The following is a 19,693-nucleotide window of genomic DNA, read 5'->3' on the forward strand; positions in this document are numbered from 1 at the left end:
GTCTATCGTGTGCTTGAAGCTTGTAATGAAGTATTCAGGTTAAGACCCTTCAGAGCTGCTTGTTCTCATGTGTTATGAACACTGGTGTTAAACTAGTGCCACACAGGAAGTGATGCGTTTGTTTATAATGACCACAACAATCTTTTCATCATGTTTGTTGATCGTCTAACGTCATGAAAACTGTAAAACTGTGAGTTCTGACCTTCTTTCCAGAATTTATATCTTTAACTTCTCAACATTGCTCCCTGAGTCTTACCTTTGCCTACCACAGTGGTAAGTAGGGCCTGGACAACTATTGATTATATTGTGTATGAACAGGGCTGTACAGAGACCTTTAGAGGGGCAGGTGCTCAAACACCAAACCACCAACATAATTTACAGCATGATCTGCTGAATTATAGCAACACATATTCAAACACAATGTAACATGAAATCTTGCAACGAACCAAATCAAACTACATCATTGTTCCCCACCTGATGAAATCAGAGGGAGACTATGATTTGCTCTGTGGTGTGTGTGTGTGTGTGTGTGTGTGTGTGTGTGTGTGTGTGTATGTGTGTGTGTGTGTGTGTGTGTGTGTGTGTGTGTGTGTGTGTGTGTGTGTGCTCTTGGCACCTAATAAACATCACACAGCCAAAGGCAACATTCTCTGCAGGCTGGATGATATATATATGTTCAGACGCAACGCTAGAGCAGGGGCCTGTTTCAGAAAGCAGGTGTCAAAGTGACACATAATTCTAGTCCTACTTGATCTTATATTTTATCTTCTTTGGTCTTATTTTTGTTATATACATCTGGTTTTAGTGAGTTGCCCTGCATGCTTTTTTTATATGGTTTTATATTTTCTGATATTGTGTTTTAACTTGGCCTGAGTGCATTGAACTCTAATTGATCAAGTGATGGACTAAGTGAGAACACCGGTGAGTGTCCATCAATTCACCATTTACCAGACTTACATTTCCTTGATGATGATAAAGTGGAATCTGACTGTGTATCAGGCTGCAGCTACATCACATTTTAAATATATTTGTTCAGCTTTAATCTGACGGACAAAACACAGGAGGCAGCAACTGAAGATGAAAAATATAGTTAAAGATTTAAAACATATATAGATCAAAGACATAGAGACATGACTGTAGCTCTCAGTCTGATCCAGTAATAACGTGTTTGGTGATTTGCACTTGAAAAGGCGTCGAGGTTAAAATACAGAATATTTTAAATATTTAGACATCTATTTGTATCTCAGCTCAACAGCATTCAGTGACTTTATTTCAGCTTCTTCAACAACTGTAATAAATGTAAACATTGTCACTAAAATGCTGTTAAAACACGTTAAGATTATGCTCCCTATTTAAAAATCTCACTTTCAAACTACATTCTTCATCCGCATCACAATCCTGCTCACTCAGCATATTAACATATAATCTCCAGTATTATAGGAATTATATTCCATCAGTGCGACCAATCACATCATGAGTGATAGAGATAATTATTCATTGATCCCACATGTCTAAAGCTTCATACCGATTGTTTAAATTGAAACTGAGATTATACATTATGTGCAATAAAGATTTCAGTGCAGGAGCTGCTCTGCCTCCTGTGTTTTGTCCGTCAGATTAAAGCTGAACAAATATATTTAAAATGTGATGTAGCTGCAGCCTGATACACAGTCAGATTCCACTTTATCATCATCAAGGAAATGTAAGTCTGGTAAATGATGAATTGATGGACAACACTGAATAAAACTTTATTGTGTAAACTTATTGACACTTTTACCGCTCTGACACAGGCTCTTTTTTATAGATAAATGTGCAGCGTCCGCACACACATGCATTCATATCTTTAAGTCCACTGGATTAAAATAGAGGTCCTGCCTTTTATTTACCTGTTGCCATAGTGACTCGTAGTATCGGAGCTTGACTGAACCTGCTTTCTGAAACAGGCCCCTGCTCTAGTGCTGCGTCTGAACATATATATATCATCCAACCTGCACACACACACACACACACACACACACACACACACACACACACACACACACACACACACACACACACACCACAGACCAAATCATAGTCTCCTACATGAGAGAAGAACAAGATTTCATGTTACATTGTGTTTGAATATGTGTTGCTATAATTCAGCAGATCATGCTGTAAATTATGTTGGTGGTTTGGTGTTTGAGCACCTGCCCCTCTAAAGGTCTCTGTACAGCCCTGTTCATACACAATATAATCAATAGTTGTCCAGGCCCTACTTACCACTGTGGTATGCAAAGGTAAGACTCAGGGGGCACTAGCAAGGAAGCTAAAACAATAATCAACAATCAACAATAATCAGAACCTGATTTATAGGAAGGGATGGGCAAGTGAACAGACAAGGGCTGTGTTCAAGATCAGTTTGGGGGAAGTGTTTCCTAGTGCTCCCTACCACACGAAGAACCATGAAATATTAACTGCACCTTCAGATATTGTAATCAACTTAACCTGCAGCATCTTGTAGCACAGTTACATTACTGCACACAGACACCTGAGAAAGGCTTTTAAAAACATGTTACTTGAACTGAATTCATAGAAGAACAAACTGTAGACTGACTGAGATCTGACTAAAAGTCCTTTGGTCAGTCATGTAGAATAAGGAAGATGAACATGAGCACATGTTGTGATGCATGAATGAAACCTGACTTATCTTTTCACAAGTGTGATGACTGAACTTTGACCTCATGTGTTGATGACTCCTCTCCTCTGTCTCCTCTCACAGGGAGAAGATGATCTGCAGGATCCTTCTGCTCATCAGCCTGACCTCCTGTGTCTGTGGTTAGTTTAAACCTTCAGTTTGACATAAAGATGAACAACAGAATAAACCTAAAGCTGGTAGATGACAGTTGGGAAGATCCTCTATCTTCAGTTATTGATTAGATTGTATTAAGTATTGGCATCATGCATTACCTTTTTTATACTCTTGTATCTTTAAACACTTAGCTGTATTTCTAAATATATATAGGTGGAGTTTAAGGGCTCAAATGTTAAAGTTCTTAGTTTGTCTGGTCCTCACTTTCCCTCTCTGTCTCCTCAACAGGAACATTTGTATTGAACGTGACAGAGACCTCCTACCAGGCAGAGGAGAACCACAACATCACACTGGAATGGATGTTTACAACCAAAACTGACAGTTCCTCCACCGTACTTATAATTAATTGTCAACTGTTAACTGATGTTAAACCCTTGGTCCTGTATCATCTATATAAGGGTGTTGAGGACTCAGAGTTTCAGGATGGACAGTTTGCAGGACGAGTTCAGTGTGACAAAGACGCCCTCAGAGAAGGACGAATCAGACTTCACGTGTTCAGAATCAGGACTGATGACTCAGGTCTGTACCAGTGTGAAGTGAGAACAGATTATGGTTTGAACAGAGGAAAAGGCCGACTCAATGTCACTGGTAAGATGATTCAGTAAAACTCAGCAGAACTATGAAATATGTTCCAACTTAATGTGTTGTGGTTATTTAGTTTTCTTTAGTGAAATGTTGTTTCTTCACATGAATGACACAGATGTGTTTGGTGTCTTTACAGCAGCGAGGGATTGGCCTGAACCTGAGACACCAAACACAGCGAGTCGGGAAAGGATCGGCCTCTACTGTGTACTGGGACTGACAGCAGCAGCTATATCTGTACTGGCTGTTTATTCATTCACTCTCTGCCTGTTAAACAAGATTTATACTCGGTCCAGTGGTGGATTTCAGAAAACTTACAGTTTAGCAGATGGATCAGAGGAAACAGTTTGATTCACTTTTATACCAAAGACACAGAACACACAAGTTTCCCATTGGCTGGCAGGTAACCATAGCAACAACCTTGATGCTTCATGCACTTAAATTACAAACTGTAAAAACTAATAATGATTAAAACACATCCTGCCTTTATTTTCTCCAGTAAGTGGCCATGGTATCAGAGCCATAATGAACCACTGATATACAACAATAACAGACTTGATGGAGGAAACAACATTCTTGATCTTTACCTTGTTTATCATTTTGATATCAGGACTCCTCGTTAAACTTTGTTAGATCTGAAATGTGCACTTTGTTCACTTTATTGAAATTATACTGAGAAGCATGTCTACCTCATAAACCACCTCATCTGTATGATTTATTTTCAAATGAAATATAGCATTAACATTTTTATCCTGTCTATCATGTGCTTGAAGGTTGTAATGAAGTATTCAGGTTAAGACCCTTCAGAGCTGCAGCAGCCACACAGGAAGTGATGCGTTTGTTTATAATGACCACAACAATCTTTTCATCATGTTTGCTGATCGTCTAACGTCATGAAAACTGTAAAACTGAGTTCTGACCTTCTTTCCAGAATTTATATCTTTAACTTCTCAACATTGATCTTTGTTGTTTTATTGTAATGTGTAATTGAAACTGAGATTTACTGTTGCTGTTTTTAATCCTGTCTGTTACAGTGAGCTCTTATTTACTGTCTGTTATTGATTATCAGTCTTTCACATGTATGTTTGAGAGAAAACCTTTGAACTGGAAACACTGGTATTAAGGATAAAGACCAGCAGAGGGAGCTCTTCACTGGAAGTCAGCTCATCTTGTTTAGAGATCCTCACCTGGCTGCAGGTTACAGCTGTGTGCTCATTTACACCTTTAGGCTCATTGAAACATAACAGATGTATCACAGAGATCTGCTACTGTTATGTGTTTTATCTGTGATATTTACTTAGAATAACAGAAACCAGCAATTTCTCTGTTTAATATCTCAAACTACAACACTGGTGAAAGTGCTTTGTGGATGGACTGAAAATGACTTCAAATGTGTTCCAAGCTGTAAATGAATAGTGTCAGGCAAAGCAGTTTACTCCTTTGTGACAAAGTGGGTGAGAATACACCATTTGTCCCTACTTTCACCATCAACGCCACATAGCTCATGAATTTAAACATGCTTGTTAAGAGTTTGTTTAGCCATATGTCCATGATCAATCTGTAACTTGCAGACACATACTATCCCGGGTTTGTTAGTGGTTTGCATTAAGTTTGGTTACAGTCCACATACCAGCAACATTTTTAGTTAAAGTAATACAACTTATTTATTGGGTTAGTTCTGCATTTCATAATTCAATCATTCTTTTTGTGCTACTTATCATAACCACCATGTGCTCCACAGACAACAGGAGGAGACACCCAACAATGTCCTGTATTTATACACTGGGTGACATCTTTGTTAATGTCACTGGGTTGGATAATGTGGGGGGTGGTAGTAAATTATGTTAAGTAAGTTATGTACTGTGACTTTGATCTGTTTATGTATGGTTGCAAGTGCATTATATGGTAAGCTATGGAAAAGTGTTTCACCATGGAGGTTGGTAAGATTGAATAACTTTATCTCTTACCTGTTTTTGGGAGAGACATGGGATGTGCCTGCAGCAATGGTACAGCCCAGATTGACTCTGATGGACTGCTGATGGAAGGGTCTATTTAATTTTATTTTTTGTAAATAATTTTTTTGTTGTTCTTACATGTGAAGCATGGTGCCAATTTTTCTTGTAAATAAACCACCTTGTGACACCTGGACAAGGTTTCCTGTGTCTGCCTCCTACCAAGTGACCAGCCACTCCGGTCAAGCTACACCACATCCTTGTACCACAGATTAAATACCTTTGAATCACAGTGTAGAAGTTAATAGTCCAAATTCACCCATTCACGATACTCACAATATCTTCCGTTTTTTTTTACTATTATTATTATTTATACGCAAATTATATCAGACTTCGTGCACACTAAGTAGCATCCATAAAACATCACTGGTGGTGAATTGTAAAATGTAACCATTATAGATTTTTTTAGTGTTTACAGTGGAAAAGTAAGTTTCTTGTCACAAATCTGCTTGGATACTGACCTGCACAGACACATTGAAAAAAAGAGGATCCAAAACATAAAAAAACAAACAAGAAATGAATGTCTATATGTTAGATTACTATATAAAGAAATTGTAGACACACATCCTTTTATCAGAAATGCAAGTTTTATATGTGTACAATCATTGACAGTATATAATAAAGTCATCGCAGACAGGAGGTGTTAATTTTGTTTTTAACACAATACTGCCACCTACTGGACTTTTTTGAAAGGTATTTTTTTTAAATAGATGGATTAGAAATACTGTATGTTTGTCAACTATCTGTTTCATTTCAGGCATTTCAGGTAAAATCCCTGTTTCATGTCATTTCAAAAGCTTTTTTAAATAAAATGACATTGTGTGATTCAACAAAAGAATGAAATAAATGCAAGAAATCAGTGCTGTAATTCCCTGTAATGCAAGGGTGGAATATAAAAAACATCTCTAACTTTACTGTCTATGTTAATACTTTGACAGGGGAGTGTGTGCAGGCAGGCAGCCGACTGTGGGAGGGTGAAGAGGGAGCTGAGAGACAGATGATGGAGGGGAGTTGGTGGTAGGAGCAGCCATCGGGGACAGTCCTCTGTGGCTGGGGAGGGAGAGAGCCTCCATGTGAGGTTCAGGAGGTGACTGGGGACCTTGCTGTTTGGGTCCTGGCTGTTGCTGCAGGATCTTGCTGTTTTCAGCCAGCAACTGCTCTCTGTCTACCCTGACCAGAGCTCTACAACACACAGTCAGAGCAATAGAAAGGACTGTGTACATGCAAGTAGAGACTAGAGACATAATTAATGTGTTATATCAGTTTGGGAAAAGTATTTGTGGTGGACCTGTTTGATGTTGTTCCATGTTGACCAGTCTACATTTTAGTGTGAAGAAATCATGTGTGTTTGAGGGGAAATCATAGGATTTTGTTTTGCCTCTTTACTGCCACCTGCTGTCAAAAAGTGTCAATAGTGCTGTCAAAAAGTGCAGTAATTATAAAGAGGAAACGGCTCATATTAAACAATAATTTGCTGCATTATAAAGTGACTTTATCAATAAATGTGATACATGTCCTGATCACATTTATGGATTATGCTGGTCAAGGCAGCAATATTTCTCTGAGCAGTTATGAATATATTTAGAAAACAGGATCCAATGACTCCCTGAACGTAAGGAAAACAGGGAAGAGAATAAATAGTAGAAGCTGGTGAGTGTTGGAAACGCATTAGATGGTTTTGGACTTTTTACAGGCAAAGTTGGACATAAGAAAGAATGAAAATTAGATGAGTGTTAAGGGAATGAATAGAGAGAACCACTTCCTGAAGGAGTCTGAGTCTATGTAACCCTCTGGTAACTTGGGAACACTCTCTTTATAATATGGTTCCCCCGGATTGCCCCTATCATCCTGTAGACGATAAAAGGGTAAACACACACTTTACCTTTATATTTCAACATGACCACATCCGCAGCTTCTGTTTCTGTCTCATTCTCTCACTTACACTCTCCTCCATTCACCAGCAGGAAGCAGGATTTGGGGTCAGGCAGGCAACTTCAGGTTTAACTTTGGGTTTTCAGTCCTTAAACGCTGTTTCACTTTTTACCGGGCCCATCACCATGGTAACTGACGCTGAACAGCTAAAATGTTCCGGAGCAGGTCAACTTCAGAGGATCGGGTCACAACCGGTCAACACTCTGACCACTGACCAATCAGATGACTGGAAAAAAGAGTCATCATTCCTACAAGATCTCGACATGGACAAAAGTCCTGAGTTTACAATAAAGTGACGAGTAAAAAAGAGCAAATATATATATATCTCTATAGGCCAGTGGAAACATTTTATTGCTCTAGACTTTCTATTTCCACTCTGGTTTTAAAACAGAGCTTCTAACAAACAGAGAGATCGTTTGCGACACTATTCACATAATGATAATTTTAGCTGCATTTTAATAGTATAAAGTTTCTTTTATCCCCGGAGTGACAGCTGACAGTGTGGATGATTTTACACTCTGATTCATCACTGCAGCTCAGAATAACATGAGACAACTGTGTGATGATAACTGGAAATAAAAACGAAATATTGTCTTTTATCAGAACAACAACCTGATCTAGTGTTAACTGGCTCCTATGATCATAAATGCAACATTTCATTCAGATAGACTCATCAGTTATGAACTACTTTTCCACTCTTTACTCTCTCTTTACTGACTCTGATGACGTCGCTCGTGATTAAGAACCCCGCCTCTTTCACATGAACGCACTCGCAGCTGGAGAAGCCAGAGTTGACTGAGCAGCTTGATAACCGGCTTCATAGTTCTGGTTTTCTGGACGGTCAATGTTAAGTTCAGTGGAGCCAGGTAACGAAAAGATGTCCTGGGTATGTTGAACTTGCTTCGTAGTACAGGCCTCCGGTCAATTCCTGGATTTTAATGAAGTGTTGGATTATTTGTACAGAAAAGTGGGGCAAAACTCTAGGGTAAGGCAAATTTAATTTTACTTTTTCCAATGGTTGATGTTTTCATGTCTCAATCTAACGATGAGCATTAATATTGAGACATTTGGTTTATTAATGAAACTGCAGTGCATTATCGCTATTCTTTCCCTCATGTAAAACGTTTGTGTTTACTGTATGCGTTGCTATAAGTATGTGTAAAATTAATATTAGTCGTGTTTGGTTTATATTACCGTATGCTTGCACATATTAAGTAGAATCTGTACACTTTTTGTCGTTACTTTTTCCGCATGTTATTTGAATCTGTTACGCAGAAATGTCATTGAATGGGAAGCAGTGTTCATTCGTTGCGCGAGAAGCTCCACCGGAAACGAAACCACGGATAGAAAGTGGTACAGGAAATAGAGTCATCATGTGAATACTCATTTCCCGGTGTTAACCGATATTCAATGACAGGGTCCGGAGAGGATTACGAAACCGCCCACACAACTTCACTCATGGTGTAAAATGCTTCATTCCATAACAGCAAACTGTTAGCTACTAGAAATATCATAGAGTTAGTGTGGAGAACAGTAACACTAATCACTGTGTACCAGATAACATCTGTGGTGATTTAGAACACAATTTACCTAAATTTATGTCCGTAAACACAATGTCTCACATGCTGGGAACTCCGCCCACCTACCCCCGACAACTACAGTATTAAATCAAATAAAACAACTGGTAAATGTGACTGAAAAGAAAATTAGTGGTTAAAGAAACAGATAATATGGTGACGGTATTAATAAGTATTAATGAAAATCTTTTACTATTAGATTTTGATGAATTAAAATTGACTACAGTATCCAAAAGAAAGACAAACAAGACCAAACAAGACTACATAATTTCTGTTTGCAAAGACCAAATGTGTTGTTTTTAATCGGCGGGAGGACCGGGGGTCCAAAGCTGTTTTTTAAATAGATGAATTAGAAATACTGTATGTTGTCAACTATCTGTTTCATTACAGACATTTCAGGTAAAATCCCTGTTTCATGTCATTTCAAAAGCTTTTTTAAATAAAATGACATTGTGTGATTCAACAAAAGAATGAAATAAATGCAAGAAATTAGTGCTGTAATTCCCTGTAATGCAAGGGTGGAATATAAAAAACATCTATAACTTTACTGTCTATGTTAATACTTTGACAGGGGAGTGTGTGCAGGCAGGCAGCCGACTGTGGGAGGGTGAAGAGGGAGCTGAGAGACAGATGATGGAGGGGAGTTGGTGGTAGGAGCAGCCATGGGGGACAGTCCTCTGTGGCTGGGGAGGGAGAGAGCCTCCATGTGAGGTTCAGGAGGTGACTTGGGACCTTGCTGTTTGGGTCCTGGCTGTTGCTGCAGGATCTTGCTGTTTTCAGCCAGCAACTGCTCTCTGTCCACCCTGACCAGAGCTCTACAACACACAGTCAGAGCAATAGAAAGGACTGTGTACATGCAAGTAGAGACTAGAGACATAATTAATGTGTTATATCAGTTTGGGAAAAGTATTTGTGGTGGACCTGTTTGATATTGTTCCATGTTGACCAGTCTACATTTTAATGTGAAGAAATCATGTGTATTTGGTGGCTTCCTATTGGATGAAATCATCCAATCAATTTTGTTTTGCCTCTTTACTGCCACCTGCTGTCAAAAGTGTCAATAGTGCTGTCAAGAAGTGCAGTAATTATAAAGTGAAAACAGCTCCTATTAAACAAATATTTGCTGCATTATAAAGTGACTTTATCAATAAATGTGATACATATCCTGATCACATTTATGGATTATGCTGGTCAAGGCAGCAATATTTCTCTGAGCAGTTATGAATATATTTAGAAAACAGGATACAATGGCTCGCTGAACGTAAGGAAAACAGGGGAGAGAATAAATAGTAGAAGCTGGTGAGTGTTGGAAACGCATTAGATGGTTTTGGACTTTTTACAGGCAATGTTGGACGTAAGAAAAAATGAAAATTAGATGAGTGTTAAGGGAACGAATAGAGAGAACCACTTCCTGAAGGAGTCTGAGTCTATGTAACCCTCTGGTAACTTGGGAACACTCTCTTTATTATATGGTCCCCCCGGATTGCCCCTATCATCCTGTAGATGATAAAAAGGTAAACACACACTTTACCTTTATATTTCAACATGACCACATCCACAGCTTCTGTCTCTGTCTCATTCTCTCACTTACACTCTCCTCCATTCACCAGCAGGAAGCAGGATTTGGGGTCAGGGAGGCAACTTCAGGTTTAACTTTGGGTTTTCAGTCCTTAAACGTTGTTTCACTTTTTACCGGGCCCATCACCATGGTAACTGACGCTGAACAGCTCAAATGTTCCGGAGCAGGTTAACTTCAGAGGATCGGATCACAACCGGTCAACACTCTGACCACTGACCAATCAGATAACTGGAAAAAAGAGTCATCATTCCTACAAGATCTCGACATGGACAAAAGTCCTGAGTTTACAATAAAGTGACGAGTAAAAAAGAGCAAATACATATATATATATATATCTCTATAGGTCAGTGGAAACATTTTATTGCTCTAGACTTTCTATTTCCACTCTGGTTTTAAAACAGAGCTTCTAACAAACAGAGAGATTGTTTGCGACACTATTCACATAATAATGATTTTAGCTGCATTTTAATAGTATAAAGTTTCTTTTATCCCCGGAGTGACAGCTGACAGTGTGGATGATTTTACACTCTGATTCATCACTGCAGCTCAGAATAACATGAGACAACTGTGTGATGATAACTGGAAATAAAAACGAAATATTGTCTTTTATCAGAACAACAACCTGATCTAGTGTTAATTGGCTCCTATGATTATAAATGCAACATTTCATTCAGATAGACTCATCAGTTATGAACTACTTTTCCACTCTTTACTCTCTCTTTACTGACTCTGATGACGTTGCTCGTGATTAACAATCCCGCCTCTTTCACATGAACGCGCTCGCAGCTGGAGAAGCCAGAGTTGACTGAGCAGCTTGATAACCGGCTTCATAGTTCTGGTTTTCTGGACGGTCAATGTTAAGTTCAGTGGAGCCAGGTAACGAAAAGATATCCTGGGTATGTTGAACTTGCTTCGTAGTACAGGCCTCTGGTCAATTCCTGGATTTTAATGAAGGGTTGGATTATTTGCACAGAAACGTGAGTAAAAGACTCGTTTAATTTTACTTTTTCCAATGGGTGATGTATTCATGTCTCAACCTAACGATGAGCATTAATATTGAGACATTTGGTGTATAAAGTACACTCTGTAATGTATCATTGTTGTTTTTTTCTCTCATGTGAGCCTTGTTTATTGACTTTATGCATCTCTATTATGTTTTTATTTTTATAGCACTTATCTGAAGTTTATATATTTTGTCAAGGCCAACGAGATACTATGATACAAGTGCTCACAATTGCAAAGTGAAGAACATGAAAGTCATGGAACTTGGGTAAGTTAACGATTAGGCATTGCAGGGGAAGACATTTGATGGTACACATAGTGTGAGTTCTACTACTCTCCTCCCACTACCCTCCGCCCATTTCCTCCCACTGTAGACATGGACAAAATGTTACATATGAGGAAGTCTGGGGAAACTAACTAACCGCGCACACAACTTCACTCATGGTGTAAGATACTTTATCCCATAACAGCAAACTGTTAACTACTAGAAACATCGTAGAGTTAGTGTGGAGAACAGTAACACTAATCACTGTGTACCAGATAACATCTGTGGTGATTTAGAACACAATTTACCTAAACTTATGTCCGTAAACACAATGTCTCACATGCTGGGAACTCCGTCCACCTACCCCCAACAACTACAGTATTAAATCAAATAAAACAACTGGTAAATGTGTCTGAAAAGAAAATTAGTGGTTAAAGAAACAAGAAAAAGAAAAAGTTTAAGGAGAAAGAGAAACAGTTTACACCTGGCATTGACATGCGTCTTGAGTGACTGATTGTGATCAGATCTCACTTCTCCGCTCTATGTGCAAATAAACACGTACATAATTTCTGTTTGCAAAGACCAAATGTGTTGTTGTTTTTTGCGTCTGAACATATATATATCGTCCAGCCTGCAGAGAATGTTGCCTTTGGCTGTGTGATGTTTATTAGGTGACAACAGCACACGCGCGCACACACACACACACACACACACACACAAAACACTCTTTAAGTGTAAGAGACATAAAAATATGAGACAAGTTTAGACTTAAGTAGGATTTACTTTATATTTAGTGAGAAATACTGTTCAGGTGTTCAATAAATGTCCACCCTGATGGGCTGAGGCTGGTAAATGGGATGTCAGGCCACACTGAGGAGAGCTTAGAGGTGTTGCTGTATACTCACCATGCAGTCACAGCATCTTGACCATTTGTGATTTCATCAGGTGGGGAACAATGATGTAGTTTGATTTGGTTTGTTGTAAGATTTCATGTTACATTGTGTTTGAATATGTGTTGCTATAATTCAGCAGATCATGCTGTAAATTATGTTGGTGGTTTGGTGTTTGAGCACCTGCCCCTCTAAAGGTCTCTGTACAGCCCTGTTCATACACAATATAATCAATAGTTGTCCAGGCCCTACTTACCACTGTGGTATGCAAAGGTAAGACTCAGGGAGCACTAGCAAGGAAGCTAAAACAATAATCAACAATCAACAACAATCAGAACCTGATTGATAGGAAGGGATGGGCAAGTGAACAGACAAGGGCTGCGTTCAAGATCCGTTTGGGGGAAGTGTTTCCTAGTGCTCCCTACCACACGAAGAACCCTGAAATATTAACTGCACCTTCAGATATTGTAATCAACTTAACCTGCAGCACCTTGTAGCACAGTTACATTACTGCACACAGACACCTGAGAAAGGCTTTTAAAAACATGTTACTTGAACTGAATTCATAGAAGAACAAACTGTAGACTGACTGAGATCTGACTAAAAGTCCTTTGCTCAGTCATGTATAATAAGGAAGATGAACATGAGCACATGTTGTGATGCATGAATGAAACCTGACTTATCTTTTCACAAGTGTGATGACTGAACTTTGACCTCATGTGTTGATGACTCCTCTCCTCTGTCTCCTCTCACAGGGAGAAGATGATCTGCAGGATCCTTCTGCTCATCAGCCTGACCTCCTGTGTCTGTGGTTAGTTTAAACCTTCAGTTTGACATAAAGATGAACAACAGAATAAACGTTCAGCCTCACAAACATATTTTGTGACTTCCATTTTAAAATATGTCAGTGAAAACATTAGAACTATTAAAGCTGGTAGATGACAGTTGGGAAGATCCTCTATCTTCAGTTATTGATTAGATTGTATTAATTATTGGCATCATGCATTACCTTTTTATACTCTTGTATCTTTAAACACTTAGCTGTATTTCTAAATATATATAGGTGGAGTTTAAGGGCTCAAATGTTAAAGTTCTTAGTTTGTCTGGTCCTCACTTTCCCTCTCTGTCTCCTCAACAGGAACATTTGTATTGAACGTGACAGAGACCTCCTACCAGGCAGAGGAGAACGACAACATCACACTGGAATGGATGTTTACAACCAAAACTGACAGTTCCTCCACCGTATCTATAATTAATTGTGAACTGTTAACTGATGTTAAACCCTTGGGCCTGTATCGTCTATATGAGGGTGTTGAGCTCTCAGAGTTTCAGGATGGACAGTTTGCAGGACGAGTTCAGTGTGACAAAGACGCCCTCAGAGAAGGACGAATCAGACTTCATGTGTCCAGAATCAGGATTGATGACTCGGGTCTGTACGTGTGTAAAGTGAGAACAGATTATGGTTGGAACAGAGGAAAAGGCTGACTCAATGTCACTGGTAAGATGATTCAGTAAAACTCAGCAGAACTATGAAATATGTTCCAACTTAATGTGTTGTGGTTATTTAGTTTTCTTTAGTGAAATGTTGTTTCTTCACATGAATGACACAGATGTGTTTGGTGTCTTTACAGCAGCGAGGGATTGGCCTGAACCTGAGACACCAAACACAGCGAGTCGGGAAAGGATCGGCCTCTACTGTGTACTGGGACTGACAGCAGCAGCTATATCTGTACTGGCTGTTTAGTCATTCACTCTCTGCCTGTTAAACAAGATTTATACTGGGTCCAGTGGTGGATTTCAGAAAACTTACAGTTTAGCAGATGGATCAGAGGAAACAGTTTGATTCAATTTTATACCAAAGACACAGAACACACTAGTTCCCCATTGGCTGGCAGGTAACCATAGCAACAACCTTGATGCTTCATGCACTTAAATTACAAACTGTAAAAACTAATAATGACTAAAACACATCCTGCCTTTATTTTCTCCAGTAAGTGGCCATGGTATCAAAGCCATAATGAACCACTGATATACAACAATAACAGACTTGATGGAGGAAACAACGTTCTTGATCTTTACCTTGTTTATCATTTTGATATCAGGACTCCTCGTTAAACTTTGTTAGATCTGAAATGTGCACTTTGTTCACTTTATTGAAATTATGCTGAGAAGCATGTCTACCTCATAAACCACCTCATCTGTATGATTTATTTTCAAATGAAATATAGCATTAACATTTTTATCCTGTCTATCATGTGCTTGAAGGTTGTAATGAAGTATTCAGGTTAAGACCCTTCAGAGCTGCAGCAGCCACACAGGAAGTGATGCGTTTGTTTATAATGACCACAACAATCTTTTCATCATGTTTGCTGATCGTCTAACGTCATGAAAACTGTAAAACTGAGTTCTGACCTTCTTTCCAGAATTTATATCTTTAACTTCTCAACATTGATCTTTGTTGTTTTATTGTAATGTGTAATTGAAACTGAGATTTACTGTTGCTGTTTTTAATCCTGTCTGTTACAGTGAGCTCTTATTTACTGTCTGTTATTGATTATCAGTCTTTCACATGTATGTTTGAGAGAAAACCTTTGAACTGGAAACACTGGTATTAAGGATAAAGACCAGCAGAGGGAGCTCTTCACTGGAAGTCAGCTCATCTTGTTTAGAGATCCTCACCTGGCTGCAGGTTACAGCTGTGTGCTCATTTACACCTTTAGGCTCATTGAAACATAACAGATGTATCACAGAGATCTGCTACTGTTATGTGTTTTATCTGTGATATTTACTTAGAATAACAGAAACCAGCAATTTCTCTGTTTAATATCTCAAACTACAACACTGGTGAAAGTGCTTTGTGGATGGACTGAAAATGACTTCAAATGTGTTCCAAGCTGTAAATGAATAGTGTCAGGCAAAGCAGTTTACTCCTTTGTGACAAAGTGGGTGAGAATACACCATTTGTCCCTACTTTCACCATCAACGCCACATAGCTCATGAATTTAAACATGCTTGTTAAGAGTTTGTTTAGCCATATGTCCATGATCAATCTGTAACTTGCAGACACATACTATCCCGGGTTTGTTAGTGGTTTGCATTAAGTTTGGTTACAGTCCACATACCAGCAACATTTTTAGTTAAAGTAATACAACTTATTTATTGGGTTAGTTCTGCATTTCATAATTCAATCATTCTTTTTGTGCTACTTATCATAACCACCATGTGCTCCACAGACAACAGGAGGAGACACCCAACAATGTCCTGTATTTATACACTGGGTGACATCTTTGTTAATGTCACTGGGTTGGATAATGTGGGGGGTGGTAGTAAATTATGTTAAGTAAGTTATGTACTGTGACTTTGATCTGTTTATGTATGGTTGCAAGTGCATTATATGGTAAGCTATGGAAAAGTGTTTCACCATGGAGGTTGGTAAGATTGAATAACTTTATCTCTTACCTGTTTTTGGGAGAGACATGGGATGTGCCTGCAGCAATGGTACAGCCCAGATTGACTCTGATGGACTGCTGATGGAAGGGTCTATTTAATTTTATTTTTTGTAAATAATTTTTTTGTTGTTCTTACATGTGAAGCATGGTGCCAATTTTTCTTGTAAATAAACCACCTTGTGACACCTGGACAAGGTTTCCTGTGTCTGCCTCCTACCAAGTGACCAGCCACTCCGGTCAAGCTACACCACATCCTTGTACCACAGATTAAATACCTTTGAATCACAGTGTAGAAGTTAATAGTCCAAATTCACCCATTCACGATACTCACAATATCTTCCGTTTTTTTTTACTATTATTATTATTTATACGCAAATTATATCAGACTTCGTGCACACTAAGTAGCATCCATAAAACATCACTGGTGTTGAATTGTGAAATGTAACCATTATAGATTATTTTAGTGTTTACAGTGGAAAAGTAAGTTTCTTGTTCATGAATCTGCTTGGATACTGACCTGCACAGACACATTGAAAAAAAGAGGATCCAAAACATAAAAAAAACAAACAAGAAATGAATTATGTTAGATTACTGTACAAAGAAATTGTAGACACACATCCTTTTATCAGAAATGCAAGTTTTATATGTATACAATCATTGACAGTGTATAATAAAGTCATTGCAGACAGGAGGTGTTAATTTTGTTTTTAACATAATACTGCAACCTACTGGACTTTTTCTGAAAGTTTTTTTTTTTTAAAAAATAGATGAATTAGAAATACTGTATGTTGTCAACTATCTGTTTCATTTCAGACATTTAAGGTAAAATCCCTGTTTCATGTCATTTCAAAAGCTTTTTTGAATAAAATGACATTGTGTGATTCAACAAAAGAGTGAAATAAATGCAAGAAATCAGTGCTGTAATTCCCTGTAATGCAAGGGTGGAATATAAAAAATATCTCTAACTTTACTGTCTATGTTAATACTTTGACAGGGGAGTGTGTGCAGGCAGGCAGCCGACTGTGGGAGGGTGAAGAGGGAGCTGAGAGACAGATGATGGAGGGGAGTTGGTGGTAGGAGCAGCCATGGAGGACAGTCCTCTGTGGCTGGGGAGGGAGAGAGCCTCCATGTGAGGTTCAGGAGGTGACTGGGGACCTTGCTGTTTGGGTCCTGGCTGTTGCTGCAGGATCTTGCTGTTTTCAGCCAGCAACTGCTCTCTGTCCACCCTGACCAGAGCTCTACAACACACAGTCAGAGCAATAGAAAGGACTGTGTACATGCAAGTAGAGACTAGAGACATAATTAATGTGTTATATCAGTTTGGGAAAAGTATTTGTGGTGGACCTGTTTGATATTGTTCCATGTTGACCAGTCTACATTCTAGTGTGAAGAAATCATGTGTGTTTAGGGGGAAAATCATAGGATTTTGTTTTGCCTCTTTACTGCCACCTGCGGTCAAAAAGTGAAGTAATTATAAAGCGAAAACAGCTCCTATTAAAAAAATATTTGCTGCATTATAAAGTGACTTCATTAATAAATGTGATACATATCCTGATCACATTTATGGATTATGCTGGTCAAGGCAGCAATATTTCTCTGAGCAGTTATGAATATATTTAGAAAACAGGATCCAATGACTCCCTGAACATAAGGAAAACAGGGAAGAGAATAAATAGTAGAAGCTGGTGAGTGTTGGAAACGTATTAGATGGTTTGGACTTTTTACAGGCAATGTTGGACGTAAGAAAGAATGAAAATTAGATGAGTGTTAAGGGAATGAATAGAGAGAACCACTTCCTGAAGGAGTCTGAGTCTATGTAACCCTCTGGTAACTTGGGAACACTCTCTTTATTACATGGTCCCCCCGGATTGCCCCTATCATCCTGTAGATGATAAAAAGGTAAACACACACTTTACCTTTATATTTCAACATGACCACATCCGCAGCTTCTGTCTCTGTCTCATTCTCTCACTTACACTCTCCTCCATTCACCAGCTTAGACAGACACAAAAAAACATACAAACACACAAAATGAACAAAAGTCACTGTCTATTTAGAGTCTAAACTCAGAGAGAACAATTTAATTGCATAATACCAGGTAAGGCTTAATTTGAGAGTAATGACTGACTATCTTGTAATATAATATTGTGTGTAAATATACATTTCATTAAATAATAAATATGATGCACACAGCTCGCAGCGTGACTTAATAGTTAGGGGAGAACGGGGTAAATCAAGCCAGTGGGTAAAATGAGACACCCCCTTTATCTAGAAAACCATAAACAAAAGTAATAATGTGACCACAAATAAAGAAAGTATAGTTCACATCACTCAATCCATCTTGGACTCCAGCACATGGAGAGAGTGGTCAGCAAAACAGAGGAAAAAAAAAAAAACAACAGATTTTTGTCATGTCAAGTGAATTCATCATGTTACTAAAGTTATCAGTCTTGTATCTTAATTAAAATAGATAAGTTTTGGACATTATTACATGTTGATTTAAGTCAGTGTAAGCTACAAAACAAGGTCATAAACTTAGCATAATTGTGGATCTGAGCCACTGTGTGAAACAGTTTTGTCAAAATGTGCCAGTGCCAGTGATGTTGGAGCAAGTTGAGTCAATGGTTCAATTTACCCCCCAAAATTATTTTCTGATATTCTAGAGACTAGACACACTGTTCCTGTTAATGTTTGATCACCGTTACATATGTTACAATGTTGATGAATAAATACCTAATTGTTATCTAATGTTATGTTTAAGCCAAACACAAACATGCTGTACATACAGACGGGTGACAGATTAAAGGAGAAACCAACATAAAGTGTTTATTAAGATGTTGGGCCACCATGTGCTACCAGAACAGCTTCAATACACCTTGGCATTGATTCTACAAGTCTCTGAAACTCTTCTGGAGCGATGAACACTATTCTTCAAAAAGATATTCCCTCATGTGGTGTTTTGATGATGGTGGTGGAGAGCGCTGTCTAACACCTCAGTCCAAAATCTCCCATAGGTTTCAACTGGTTTGAGATCTGGTGACTGTGAAGGTCATAGCATATGATTCACATCATCTTCATACTCATCAGTTCATTCAGTGACCCCTCATGTCCTATGGATGGGGACATCCTGGAAGAGACCACTCCCATCAGGATAGAAATGTTTCACCATAAGATAAAGGTGATCACTCACAACATCTTTGTATTGATTAGCAGTGATTCTTCCCTCTAAGGGGTCAAGTGGACCCAAACCATGCGGGCAAAATGCCCCCCAGAGCATAACAGAGCCACCAGACCCCCTCACTGTAGGGGTCAAGCATTCAGACCTAGACCAGTTTTTCCTTTAATTTGTCACCTGTCTGTAGACACAAAAGCACATTTACACACACATTCTTTCTGTAGCTACAGTAACACACAAAGATCACAGTTAAATCTTTACTGAAAATGTGTGTCCCTGCCCTGCCTCTTTACATACAACCATGCCATTCAGTACAACACTGGAAACAACATTGAAAAGTGACTCAAACGTGCCCTCTGCAGACCTGAACCAGTGGACC

The sequence above is a fragment of the Thunnus albacares genome, chromosome 8, assembly GCF_914725855.1.
Source record: "Thunnus albacares chromosome 8, fThuAlb1.1, whole genome shotgun sequence".
Classification (NCBI taxonomy): Eukaryota; Metazoa; Chordata; class Actinopteri; order Scombriformes; family Scombridae; genus Thunnus; species Thunnus albacares.